This window comes from Nicotiana sylvestris, chromosome 10 (assembly GCF_000393655.2).
Source record: "Nicotiana sylvestris chromosome 10, ASM39365v2, whole genome shotgun sequence".
Classification (NCBI taxonomy): domain Eukaryota; kingdom Viridiplantae; phylum Streptophyta; class Magnoliopsida; order Solanales; family Solanaceae; genus Nicotiana; species Nicotiana sylvestris.
In genome coordinates this window covers 109,210,342-109,222,988 of record NC_091066.1, presented here as the reverse complement: position 1 = coordinate 109,222,988, position 12,647 = coordinate 109,210,342, and positions in this window count along the sequence as shown.

Below are 12,647 nucleotides of genomic sequence, written 5' to 3'. Positions count from 1 at the left end.
AACCAAAAACCAAAAGTAACTGAATGGAACAATAGTTATAATGTCGCTCGGCATATACAACACAACATTCTCAAAACCAAGTACACTATCCCAAAACCCGGAAACTCACGGAAACACAAGCCTTTGGAATATCTAACAGTCTAACTCCAGAATATCTAACAAGAAAGAAAAATACATAAGTGCAATGTTTAACAGCTAGAATAGAGAGGGACTTCTCGGTCTACGGACGCGGCAGATGTACCTCGAAGATTCTAGAGCAATCGTCTCCCTCAATGATGGTAGGCCTGAGTAGCGGTACCTGGATCTGCACATGAAAAACATGCATAGAAGGGGCATGAGTACACCACAGCGGTATTCAGTAAGTGACAAGCCTAACCTTGGTTGGGTAGTGACGAGGAAGGTCAGGGCCCTACAAAGGTTAAATAAAATATAAATATCAACAGTAAGGAACAGAACAATATAAATAAGTACGGCTCTAAAATAACACAAGATGTACATGACCAGGTAAACATCGAAAGGAAATACAGCTCAGCACTAATAATAACAATCGAGGATCTCCCAGGAAACCGTCCTATAATCCCATCTGTACATGTCCGATGGATCTCCCGGGATCTCGTCCCGTAGTCCAACTCATAGTGTGTGGGGATCTACTGGAATCCCGTTTCGTAGTCCCAAATGTAAATACCTAGTATTGGGGGAATCTACCGGGTGCATTCCCGTAGTTCCATATAACTGTGCATGGGGGATCTACCGGGATTCTAACCCGTAGTCCCAAAGTAAATAGACAAGGGGGAGCTACCGGAATCCCACATCCGTAGTCCCAAAATAAATACGCAACAGCAGCAGGAAGATATGTAGAAATGACAAAATTTCATATTAAGGCAATTAGTGATTCTAGCCTAGCATGCTGCACAGAATTCAAGTAAGGTAGGTTGAATCAACTAAAGCAATTAAGTCACTTAGACATGCTTTCCTAAGCTAACAACTGGCTTAATAGTGCAAGTAATAGAAATAGGAAAGGAAACATACTAGTAATTACTTAAAGAAAACCGAATTTCCAACAATTAGCACAAGTGCGCACTCGTCACCTCACGTACAAGGCATTTCAATTACCAAACATACCAATCCTAAGGGGAAGGTCCCCCCCGCCCCACAAGGTTAGACAAGCCACTTACCTCGAACCGGCTCAATAATCAATCTGAAACCACGCTCTTGCCATGAGTACTCGACTCCAAATGGCCTAAATCTGTTCAATTCAATTTCATAATGTAAATAACACTTCAAGTAACTCATTCTACAGTTACATTCTAAGCTAATACGCAAAATTATGTAAAATGACCAAAATGTCCTCGGGCCAACATCTTAGAATCAGGTGAAATTTACATTTTAAGAAATCTCGTACTCTCACGAGTCTATACATAGCAAGAACACTGAAATCAAAGTCCAAATGACCCCTCAAATCCTCATTCAAAGGTCTATAACTCAAGCCCTAATTACCCATTTTTTCCAAATTTTTCACCACTAATTAGGTCCATGAAAATGAGTTATGAAGTCAAGGATGTTACCTCCAAGTGATTCACCTTTGTTTTTCTCAAAAAGCTCTCTTAAAAGCTTCAAACCCAGATGAAAATGGTGAAAGAATCGTTCAAATTCGCGAAGGCAACTATTTATATGTTCTGCCCAGGGATTTCCGCATCTGCGGCCCTGGGACCGCATCTGCGGTCCCGCTTTTGCATACCAAAGGTCACACCTGCGACTTTCAGTTAAAGACCAGAAACCGCATCTGCGATTACCCTTTCGCAGATGCGCCACCGCTTATGCGGTATTCCTTCTGCATCTACGGAACCTGAAGACCCTCCCCAAATCCGTTTATGCGATGTCCCCGTCGCTTCTGCGGCTCTGCACCTGCGGAACCCAAACCGCAAGCGCGGTTATGACAGAAGACTAGCTGCTGCAGCAAAACTTCAAACTCCAAATCCTTCCGTCAACCATCCGAATTCACCCCGAGGCCCACGGGACCTCAACCAAAGGCATCAACAAGTCACAAACCACTATCCAAACGTGTACCAATCCTTAAAACACATAAAACAACATCGAAACGTCGAATTAACCATGGATTTAAGCCTAAGAACTCCAAATTTCTCAAAGTAAGCTTTCGATCAAAAAGTCTATCAAACCTCGTCCGAATGACCAGAAATTTTGCACACACGTCACATTCAACACTACGGAGCTACTCCAACTTCCGGAATTTCATTCCCACCTTCGGATCAAAATCTCACTATCAAATCAGAAACTTCAAAAATTCAACTTTCGGCATTTCAAGCCTAAATTAGCTACGGACCTCCAAAACATGATCCGAACACACTCCTAAGCCCAAAATCACCTAATGGAGCTAACGGAACCATCAAATTTCCATTTTGAGTCCGTCTTCACATTGTTCCAACTACGGTCAACTTTCCAACACTTAAGCTCTCATTTAGGGACTAAGTGTCTCAGAACTCTCCGAAACTCAAAACCGAACATCCCGGCAAATCAAAATAGCATAATTAAACTTGGGGAAAGCAGTTAATAGGGGATCGGGGCATAAATTCTTAATACGGACGGCCGGGTCGTCACATCCTCCTATACTTAAACATTTTTCGTCCTCGAACGAGCATAAAGGCATACTTGAAGTAGTGAAAAGATGATGGTAATGGCTACGCATATCCTACTTAGTCTCCCAGGTCGCCTCCTCGACCGGCTGGCCCCGCCACTGAACCTTTACTGATACAATGTTCTTTGACCTCAGCTTTCTGACCTGCCGACAGGCTCCTCAACATAAGATAGATCCTTGTACAACTGGACTAAACTGAAATCCAACACATGCGACGGCTCACCGTGATACCTCCGAAGTATCGAAACATGAAATACCGGATGAACTCCGGCCAAGCTAGGAGGTAAGGCAAGCTCATAAGCAACCTCCCCAACACGCCCCAATATCTCAAAAGGGCCAATAAATCTTGGACTCAACATTCCTTTCTTCCCGAATCTCATGACGCCCTTCATAGGCAAAACCCGAAGCAGAACCCACTCTCCAACCATATAATAAACATCACGAACCTTCCGGTCAGCGTAACTCTTCTGTCTGGACTGGGCTGTATGGAGTCTATCCTAAATCACCTTAACCTTCTCTAAAGAATCTTGTACCAAGTCTGTGCCCAATAGTCTAGCCTCACCCGGCTCAAACCAACCCACCTGGGATCTACACCGCCTCCTATATAAAGCCTCATACGGTGCCATCTGAATGCTGGACTGATATCTATTGTTATAAGCAAACTCCGCCAATGCCAAGAATTGATCCCAAGACCCTCCAAACTCAATCACACACGCACGGAGCATATCCTCAAGAATCTGAATAGTGCGCTCGGACTGTCCATTAGTCTGAAGGTGGAATGTTGTACTCAACTCCACCCGAGTACCCAACTCATGCTGAACGGCCCTCCAGAACCTTGATGTGAGCTGAGTACCCCTATCTGAGATGATGGACACTGGAATACCATGCAAACGAAAATCTCCCGGATATAAATCTCCGCCAACCTCTCCGAAGAATAAGTAGTACACACAGGAATAAAATGAGCAGACTTGGTCAGCTGATCCACAATCACCCAAATAGCATCAAACTTTCTCAAATTCCGTGGGAGCCCAACTACAAAGTTCATGGTAATCTGCTCCAACTTCCATTCCGGAATCTCTATCTGCTGAAGAAACCCACCCGGTCTCTGGTGCTCATACTTCACCTACTGACAATTGAGGCACCGAGCTACAAATCCAACTATATCCTTCTTTATCCGCCTCCACCAGTAGTACTGCCTCAAATACTGATACATCTTCGTGGCACTCAGATGAATGGAATACCGTGAGCTATGGGCCTCCTCCAGAATCAACTCCTGAAGCCCATCAACATTGGGTACACAAATCCGACCCTGCATCCTTAATACCCCATCATCACCAATAGTCACATCTCTGGCATCACCGTGCTGAACCTTGTCCTTGAGGACAAGCAAATGAGGGTCATCATACTACCGCTCCCTAATACGGTCAAATAAAGACAACCGACAAACCACGCAAGCTAGAACCCGACTGGGCTCCGAAAGATTTAATCTCACAAACTGGCTAGCTAAGGCCTGAACATCCATCTCCATAGGCCTCTCCGATGCTGGTAAATAAGCCAAACTCCCCAAACTCTCTACCCGGCGACTCAAAGCATCGGCCACCACATTGGCCTTGCCCAGGTGATACAAAATAGTGATATTATAGTCCTTTAGCAACTCTAACCGCCTCCTCTAGCGCAAATTTAGGTCCTTTTGCTTGAATAGGTGCTACAAGCTCCGATGGTCAGTATAAATCACATAGGGAACACCGTATAAGTAATGGCACCAAATCTTTAGGGCATGAACAATGGCAACTAACTCAAGGTCGTGAACAGGATAGTTCTTCTCATGTATCTTCAACTGTCTGGATGCATAGGCAATCACCATATCGTCCTGCATCAATACCGCACCGAGGCCAACACTCGAGGCATCACAATAGATCGTATAAGACCCCAAACCTGTAGGCAGTATCAAGATTGGGGTTGTGGTCAAAGCTATCTGGAGCTTCTGGAAGCTAGCCTTAAACTCCTTCGTCCACTGGAACGGAGCACCCTTCTGGGTCAACCTGGTCATAAGGGCTGCAATCGATGAAAATCCCTCCACAAAACGACGTTAGTAGCCCATCAGACCAAGGAAACTATGGATCTCGGTAGCTGAGGATGGTCTGGGCCAACTCTACACGGCCTCTATCTTTTTCGGATCCACCTGATTACCCTCACTCGATACCACGTAGCCTAGGAATACCACTAAATCCAACCAAAACTCACACTTCGAGAACTTAGCATATAACTTCTTCTCTCTTAGAGTCTAAAGCACAGTCCTCAGGTGCTGCTCATGATCTTCCTGACTCTGGGAATACACCAGAATATTATCAATAAAGACAATGACGAACGAGTCAAGATACGGCCAAAACACACTATGCATCAAATGCATAAAGGCTATTGGGGCATTGGTCAGCCCAAATGACATGACAAGGAACTCGTAATGACCATATCGAGTCCTGAAAGTAGTCTTTGGGATATCTGGCTCCCGAATCTTCAACTGATGGTAACCTGAGTGCAAATCAATATTAGAAAACACTTGGTGCCCTGAAGCTGGTCAAACAGATCATCAATACGAGGCAAAGGATAACAGTTCTTCACTGTAACCTTGTTCAACTAGCGATAATCAATACACATACGCATAGAACCATCCTTTTTCTTCACAAACAAGACAAGAGCACCCCAAGGTGATACACTAGGCCGAATAAAACCCTTATCAAGCAATTCTTGTAACTGATCCTTCAACTCCTTCAACTCAGGAAGAGTCATACGATACGAAGGAATAGAAATGGGATGAGTGCCCCGCAACAGATCAGTGCCAAAATCAATATTTCTATCAGGTAGCATGCCTGGGAGATCAGCTGGAAACATATCGGGAAAATCCCATACTACTGGAACTGAATCAACTAAAAGGGTATCAATACTGACATCTCTCACATAAGCTAAGTACGCGTCACACCCCTTCTCAACCATACGCTAAGCTTTAAGAAAAGAAATAACTCTACTGGGAGTGTGATCTAAAGTACCTCTCCACTCAACACGCGGTATACCTGGCATAGCCAGCATCACGGTTTTGGTGTGACAATCAAGAATAGCATAATGGGGCAACAACCAGTCCATGCCCAAGATAATGTCAAAATCTACCATGCTAAGCAACAATAAATCGGCTCTGGTCTCAAAACCACTAAGAGCAACCAAACACGACCGATAAATGCGGTCCACGACAAGAGAATCTCCCATAGGAGTAGAAACATAAACAGGGTAACTCAAAGAATCCCGAGATACACCAAATGCGGAAACAAATAAGAAGACACATAAGAATAAGTGGAGCCTGGATCGAATAGAACCGATGCATCTTTGTGACAAACCAGTATAATACCTATGATGATAGAATCGGAGGCAACAGCCTCGGTACGAGCAGGAAGGGCATAGTATCTGGCCTGGCCTCCCCCTCTAGACTGACTTCTACCTCCCTGTCCACCACCTCTAGCTAGCTGAGCAGGTGGGGTAGCAACTGGATCTGTAACCATAGCCTGAGAACTCTATGGGGCACGATGTGGCTGAGAAGTCTGTGGAGGTGCACCCCTCCCAAGTCTGGGGCAATCCCTCACTATATGGCATGTGTCGCCACACTCAAAACAAGCTTTGGGAGGACGTGGCGGTTGTGACTAGCTAGGGTCAGGTCTATTGGACTGACCTCTGAAAGCACCCCGCATAGGAGGCGTGGTAGATACCGGTAGTGCATAATAAGGCTCCTGAAGCCTAGGAGGAGCTGGAGCACTATTGGCTGCTGGAAGAGCTTAATGAATAGGGCGACTCATATAACCCCTACCATGACGTCCTGCAGCCGAGGCACGGGCACCAAAGAAGTGGCTCGACTCTCGAGACCTCTTGGCCTCCCTCTCCTCTCTCTCCCTAGCATGCATACCCTTAATCCTCCTAGCAATGCTTACTACCTGCTTATAAGAAATATCCATCTCCAACTCACGAGCCATGATTGGATTTGATGCTGGGAATAAAGCCCTCAATAAATCGGTGAACCCTCTCGCAAATAGTAGAAACCAAGGCTGGTGCATACATAGCCAAACTGGTGTAACGGACAACATACTCTGAGATAGTCATAGTACCCTAGCAAAAAAGCTCAAACTCTGCACGCCATGTGTCCCTAAGTCTCTGAGGAACATACTCTCTCAGGAATAGATCTAAAAACTGAGTCCAAGTCAATGAAGCAGCCTCATCCGGACTGTTTAACTCATAGGTGCACCACCACCCATAGGCGGCTCCTCGAAGCTGGAAAGTAGTGAAGGAAACCCTGTTTGATCCTGATATACCCATGGTACAAAGAATGCGGTAACACTCATCTAGAAATACCAGAGCATCGTCCGATGCTAGACCACTGAATACAGGGGGCTTGTACTTCTTGAACCTCTCAAGCCTCAACTACTCATCCTCGGAAGTTGTTGCCCTGTCCTTGGGCTGAACCGGCACTGCAGGCGGTACAGGAATAATCTCAAGGACCTGCTCAACATGCACTCGCTACTCAGGAGTGCGGGCGGCGGGAGTCTGTGCTCCTCCCTCGGCCTGAGATGTAGCTGCAGCAAGGGGAAGCAACCCTGCCTGAGCTAGAGTGGTGTACATGCTCATGAACTGTGCCAAAGTCTCCTGGAAAGCTGGAGTGGTAGTAGCAGTAGGCGTGTCAGGTGCCTGGACTCCGGCTAGAACTACTGGTGGTACCTCGGCAGCAGCTCGCGCAGGTGCTCTAGCTGCACCACGTGTGCGTCATTGGTCTCTACCCCGGCCCCTACCTCTGACAGTTGCAGTAAGGGGCGCGGGTGCCTGATCATCTCGGGTAGCACGTGTCCTCACCATCTATGAGAGAATAAAAGACAGAAGTTTAGAATTGTGATATCAAAATATCGCATGACAAGGAAATCAAATGAAGTGGAATTTCCTAACAGTTACATAGCCTCTTGTAGATAAGTACAGACATCTTTGTACCGATAGCGAGACTCTAATAAATCGGCTTGCGATCCATGACTCCTATGAACCGAGAGCTATGATACCAACTTGTCACGACCCCAGTTTGCCTTCCATGAATTGTCGTGACGGCACCTAGTCTCTACGACTAGGTAAGCCTAATAAATGCGGAACATAAACAAAACTAGCAGAAGAAAATAACCAAAAACCAAAAGTAACTAAACGGAACAATAGTTATAATGTCGTTCGGCATATACAACACAACATTCTCAAAACCAAGTACACTATCCCAAAACTCGGAATCTCACGGAAACACAAGCCTTTGGAATATCTAACAGTCTAACTCCAGAATATCTAACAAGAAAGAAAAATATAGAAGGGCAATGTCTAACAGCTAGAATAGAGAGGGACTTCTCGGTCTACGAACGCGGCAGATGTACCTCGAAGTTTCTAGAGCAGTCGCCTCCCTCAAGGATGGTAGGCCTCTGTAGCGGTACATGGATCTGCACATGAAAAACATGCACAAAAAGGGCATGAGTACACCACAGCGGTACTCGGTAAGTGCCAAGTCTAACCTCGGTTGGGTAGTGACGAGGAAGGTCAGGGCCCTACTAAGGTTAAATAAAATATAAAGATCAACAATATATAACAGAACAGTATAAATAAGTATGGCAGTAAAATAACACCGGATGTACAGGACAACAACAACTATACAGAAACCAGGTAAACATGGAAAGGAAATACAACTCAGCACCAATAATAACAATCGGGGATCTCCCAGGATACCGTCCTGTAGTCTCATCTGTACATGTCTAGTGGATCTCCCGGGATCCCGTCCCGTAGTCCAACCCATAGTGCGCGGGGATCTACCGAAATCCCGTTCCGTAGTCCCAAATGTAAATACCCAGTACTGGGAGAATCTACTGGGTGCATTCCCGTAGTTCCATATAACTGTGTAGGGGGATCTACTGTGAATCTAACCCATAGTCCCAAAGTAAATAGACAAGGGGGAGCTACCGGAATCCCACATCCGTAGTCCCAAAATAAATACACAGCAGCAGCAGGAAGATATACAGAAATGGCAAAATTTCATATTAAGGCAATAAGTGATTCTAGCCTAGCATGCTGCACAGAATTCAAGTAAGGCAGGTTGAATCAAATAAAGCAATTAAGTCACTTAGACATGCTTTCCTAAGCTAACAACAGGCTTAATAGTGCAAGTAATAGAAATAGGAAAGGAAACATACTAGTAAGTACTTAAAGAAAACCGGATTTTCAACAATAGCACAAGTACGAACTCGTCAACTCACGTACAAGGCATTTCAATTACCAAACATACCAATCCTAAGGGGGAGGTCCCCCACACAAGGTTAGACAAGACACTTACCTCGAACCGACTCAAAAATCAATCTGAAACCATGCTCTTGCCACGAGTACTCGACTCCAAATGGCCCAAATTTATTGAACTCAATTTCATAATGTAAATAACACTTCAAGTAACTGATTCTACAGTTAAATTTCAAAGGTAATACGCGAAATTATGTAAAATGACCAAAATGCCCATCGGTCCCATGTCTCGGAATCGGGTGAAATTTACATTTTCAAAAACCTCGTACTCTCACGAGTCTATACATAGCAAGAACATTGAAATCGGAGTCCAAATGGCTCATCAAATCCTTATTAAAAGGTCTCTTTAACTCAAGCCTTAATTACCCATTTTTTCCAAAGTTTTCGCCACTAATTAGGTTCAAACCCGGATGAAAATGGTGAAAGAATCGCTCAAATTCACGAAGAAAACTATTTATATGTTCTGCCCAGGTATTTTCGCATCTACGGCCCTGCTACTGCATCTGTGGTCCCGCTTTTGCGGACCAAAGGTCGCACCTGCGACTTTCACTTAAAGACCAGAAACCGCGTCTGCAATTACCCTTTCGCAGATACGCCACCGCTTCTGCGGTATTCCTTCCGCATCTGCAGAACCTGAAGACCCTCCCGAGATCCGCTTCTGTGATGGCTCCGTCGCTTCTGCAGCTCCGCACCTGTGGAACCCAAACCGCCGGTGCGGTTATGACAGAAGACCAGCTGCTGCAGCAAAACTTCAAACTCCAAATCCTTCCGTCAACCATCCGAATTCACCTCGAGGCCCCCGGGACCTCAACCAAAGGAATCAACAAGTCACAAACCACTATCCAAACTTATACCAATCCTTAAAATGCCTAAAACAACATCAAAACCTCGAATTAACCATGGATTTAAGCCTAAGAACTCCAAATTTCTCAAAATACACTTTCTATCAAAAGGTCTATCAAACCTCGTCCGAATGACATGAAATTTTGTACACACATCACATTCAACACTATGGAGCTACTCCAACTTCTGGAATGTCATTCCGACCCTCGGATCAAAATCTCACTATCAGACCGGAAACTTCAAAAATTCAACTTTCGGCATTTCAAGCCTAAATTAGCTACGGACCTCCAAAACACGATCCGAACACACCCCGAAGCCCAAAATCACCTAACGAAGCTAACAGAATCATTGGATTTCCATTCTGAGGCCGTCTTCATACTGTTCTGACTACGGTCAACTTTCCAACACTTAAGCTCTCATTTACGGACTAAGTGTCTCAGAACTCTCCGAAACTCAAAACCGAATATCCCGGCAAATCAAAATAGCATAATTAAACTTGGGGAAATCAATTAATATTGGATTGATGCGTAAATTCTTAAGACGACCGGCTGGGTCGTTACAGTTAACTCGGGAGAAGGTGTTAGGCATTCCCGGATTCCGTAGTTCTAGCACGGTCGCTCAACTATTATATTTGGCCTAATTATCTGATTTTAAAACACTTTGAAACATATGTGCATTTTTTACTTTAAAATGCTTTTAATTATTTTTAAGACGCTTTTAGAAAGATTCAACGTTATCTAAACCATGCCTTGAACCACGCCACATGAAATGCACCCACGGTTTGCGACACATTCTATTTAACGTTGTTAAGAATCGGAATTGGGTCACATGTAATGTGCACCCGAAGTTAATGATTAAAAGAAAGTCAATTTAAAGAACGCGCCTACAGCAACTATGGAGGTCAAATTAATAACAAAGTTTGCAAGGGCCATGGAAAATTTAATTGATAGCACACCTCGATTTTTAAAGAGTTAATATTAATTAAATGAGGGCCATGGGTTACTTGATCTTGCTTATGGCACACCTCAAGTCTATTTGTTCAAATGGTTTCTTGGTTTAGATTTATAAGGGCCATAAATTATTGGTTTTATTCGATATGGCATGCCTCAACCTCGTAAAAGAATTACTTTAAAACAAACGCAATTTGAAGCTATTATTTGCACAAGTATTGATTACAGGGTGTGTTGGGCCTTTAGGAGTTTGAGCCAGGCAAGATGTATACATAATTCTGAGCAGCCCATTAAATAGGGACCTGGGCTCGAACACAAACCCAAAGAAACTGTAAAGCCGCAAATCTCCCCATTTCAAAGTGGCCTCAAGGTCCAGGCTCAAAGGGAACCCAAACCTCATGAAAAGAAAAAGGCTAAGGAGCATGAGACTCGAGATCGAGTCCTCACAAAACATGAGCAACATTTGAAACTCAATCATACTAACTGAGCCCAATTGACTTTCATCAATACACAGCAACATGACACAAGAGGAAAAAAAACTTTAGATGTTATCAAACCATACTATATGCCTAAGAGCAACATTATTTTGAATTAAATTGCACTAGTGACATGAGAAACGAAGCTGTACAGCATTCATATTTAATTCAGTCCCAAGCCAGCCTATAAACACTTGTATGAAATCTAAACTTCAATTAAACCCTTTTTGACACACACAATAGCAACAAAAACCCCATGAGATTGTCATGTAACAACCCTGAATCTAAACATCAAATCAGCTTTAAACATGCTTAAACACAGACCAAGAGTAATTCAATATATGGCTTAACCCTTACTGTAGATGACCTGAAGCATTTTCCCCATCCATGGCAAGTTTAAACCAAACTACCAACCAATAAGAGACACAGATAACTTAAATTTCAACTTAGCAATATGACACCACATCCATAACATGAAATAGACTAACAAAATGCATATAAGATTAAAATATTATAGGCTATGAATGAGATTAAAGAATAAAGAAGAATTCAACAAAAACAATGGTGTTCATTAGATATCCACATTCAATTTGCATGTTTACATCTCATACGTTATCCATCGCCCAAAAAATACCTGAAGGTCAAAAGAAAAAGCAATGAGAGTGAGGAATCAGCAGCAGCAGTGAATCAGCTCATTAAACTCGGCAAATTCAGGTTCTTTCAAATCATTTTTGAACCCAGATGAACACAGTTCTTGGAGCTTTTTTAGAAAATTCTGACTAACAATGGAAGCAAGGAGCAAAACCAAGCAAGTTTCCACTACAAGATGCAAGTAATTTTCAGTGTTTTCAGAGTCTAGAGGAGCTCAGTCGTTTTTTGGAAAAAAAATTAAGGTTCTAATCTCTAAAATCTCTCTTGACAATGAAGGAAAATAAGCCTCTTATAGAAGACCTTTAGGGCAGTAGAAATGACCCTAACATTTATCAATTACCCCTTCCCCAATTTTCCATTTTTCAATTTAGACCCTGATTTTTTAGTCTGTTTGTTAAGTCAGCCCCATTACCCATTTTCGTAGCAGCTTCCTAGTTAGTTAGGGCAGATTTCTTTTATCCAAACTCCCTAAATTACCCTTTGAATTCCTAGTATTAACCTTCCTAACCCAAACCAATGCAGGCCATCTAATTCCCAAACCTGGGCCTAAACAAGTGGGCTTCTAATGCCCTAGGTGTGGACTGCCATGAACCCCAAAAATGGTCCCAAATCAGTAAAGTAAGGAAACAAATCAAATAAAACCAAAGGGCTCAAATTAACCAATAGAACCTAAACGTGATGAACCCAAACCCCCACTAATTAATTCAGCCTACGATTGGCTAAAGAATGAAA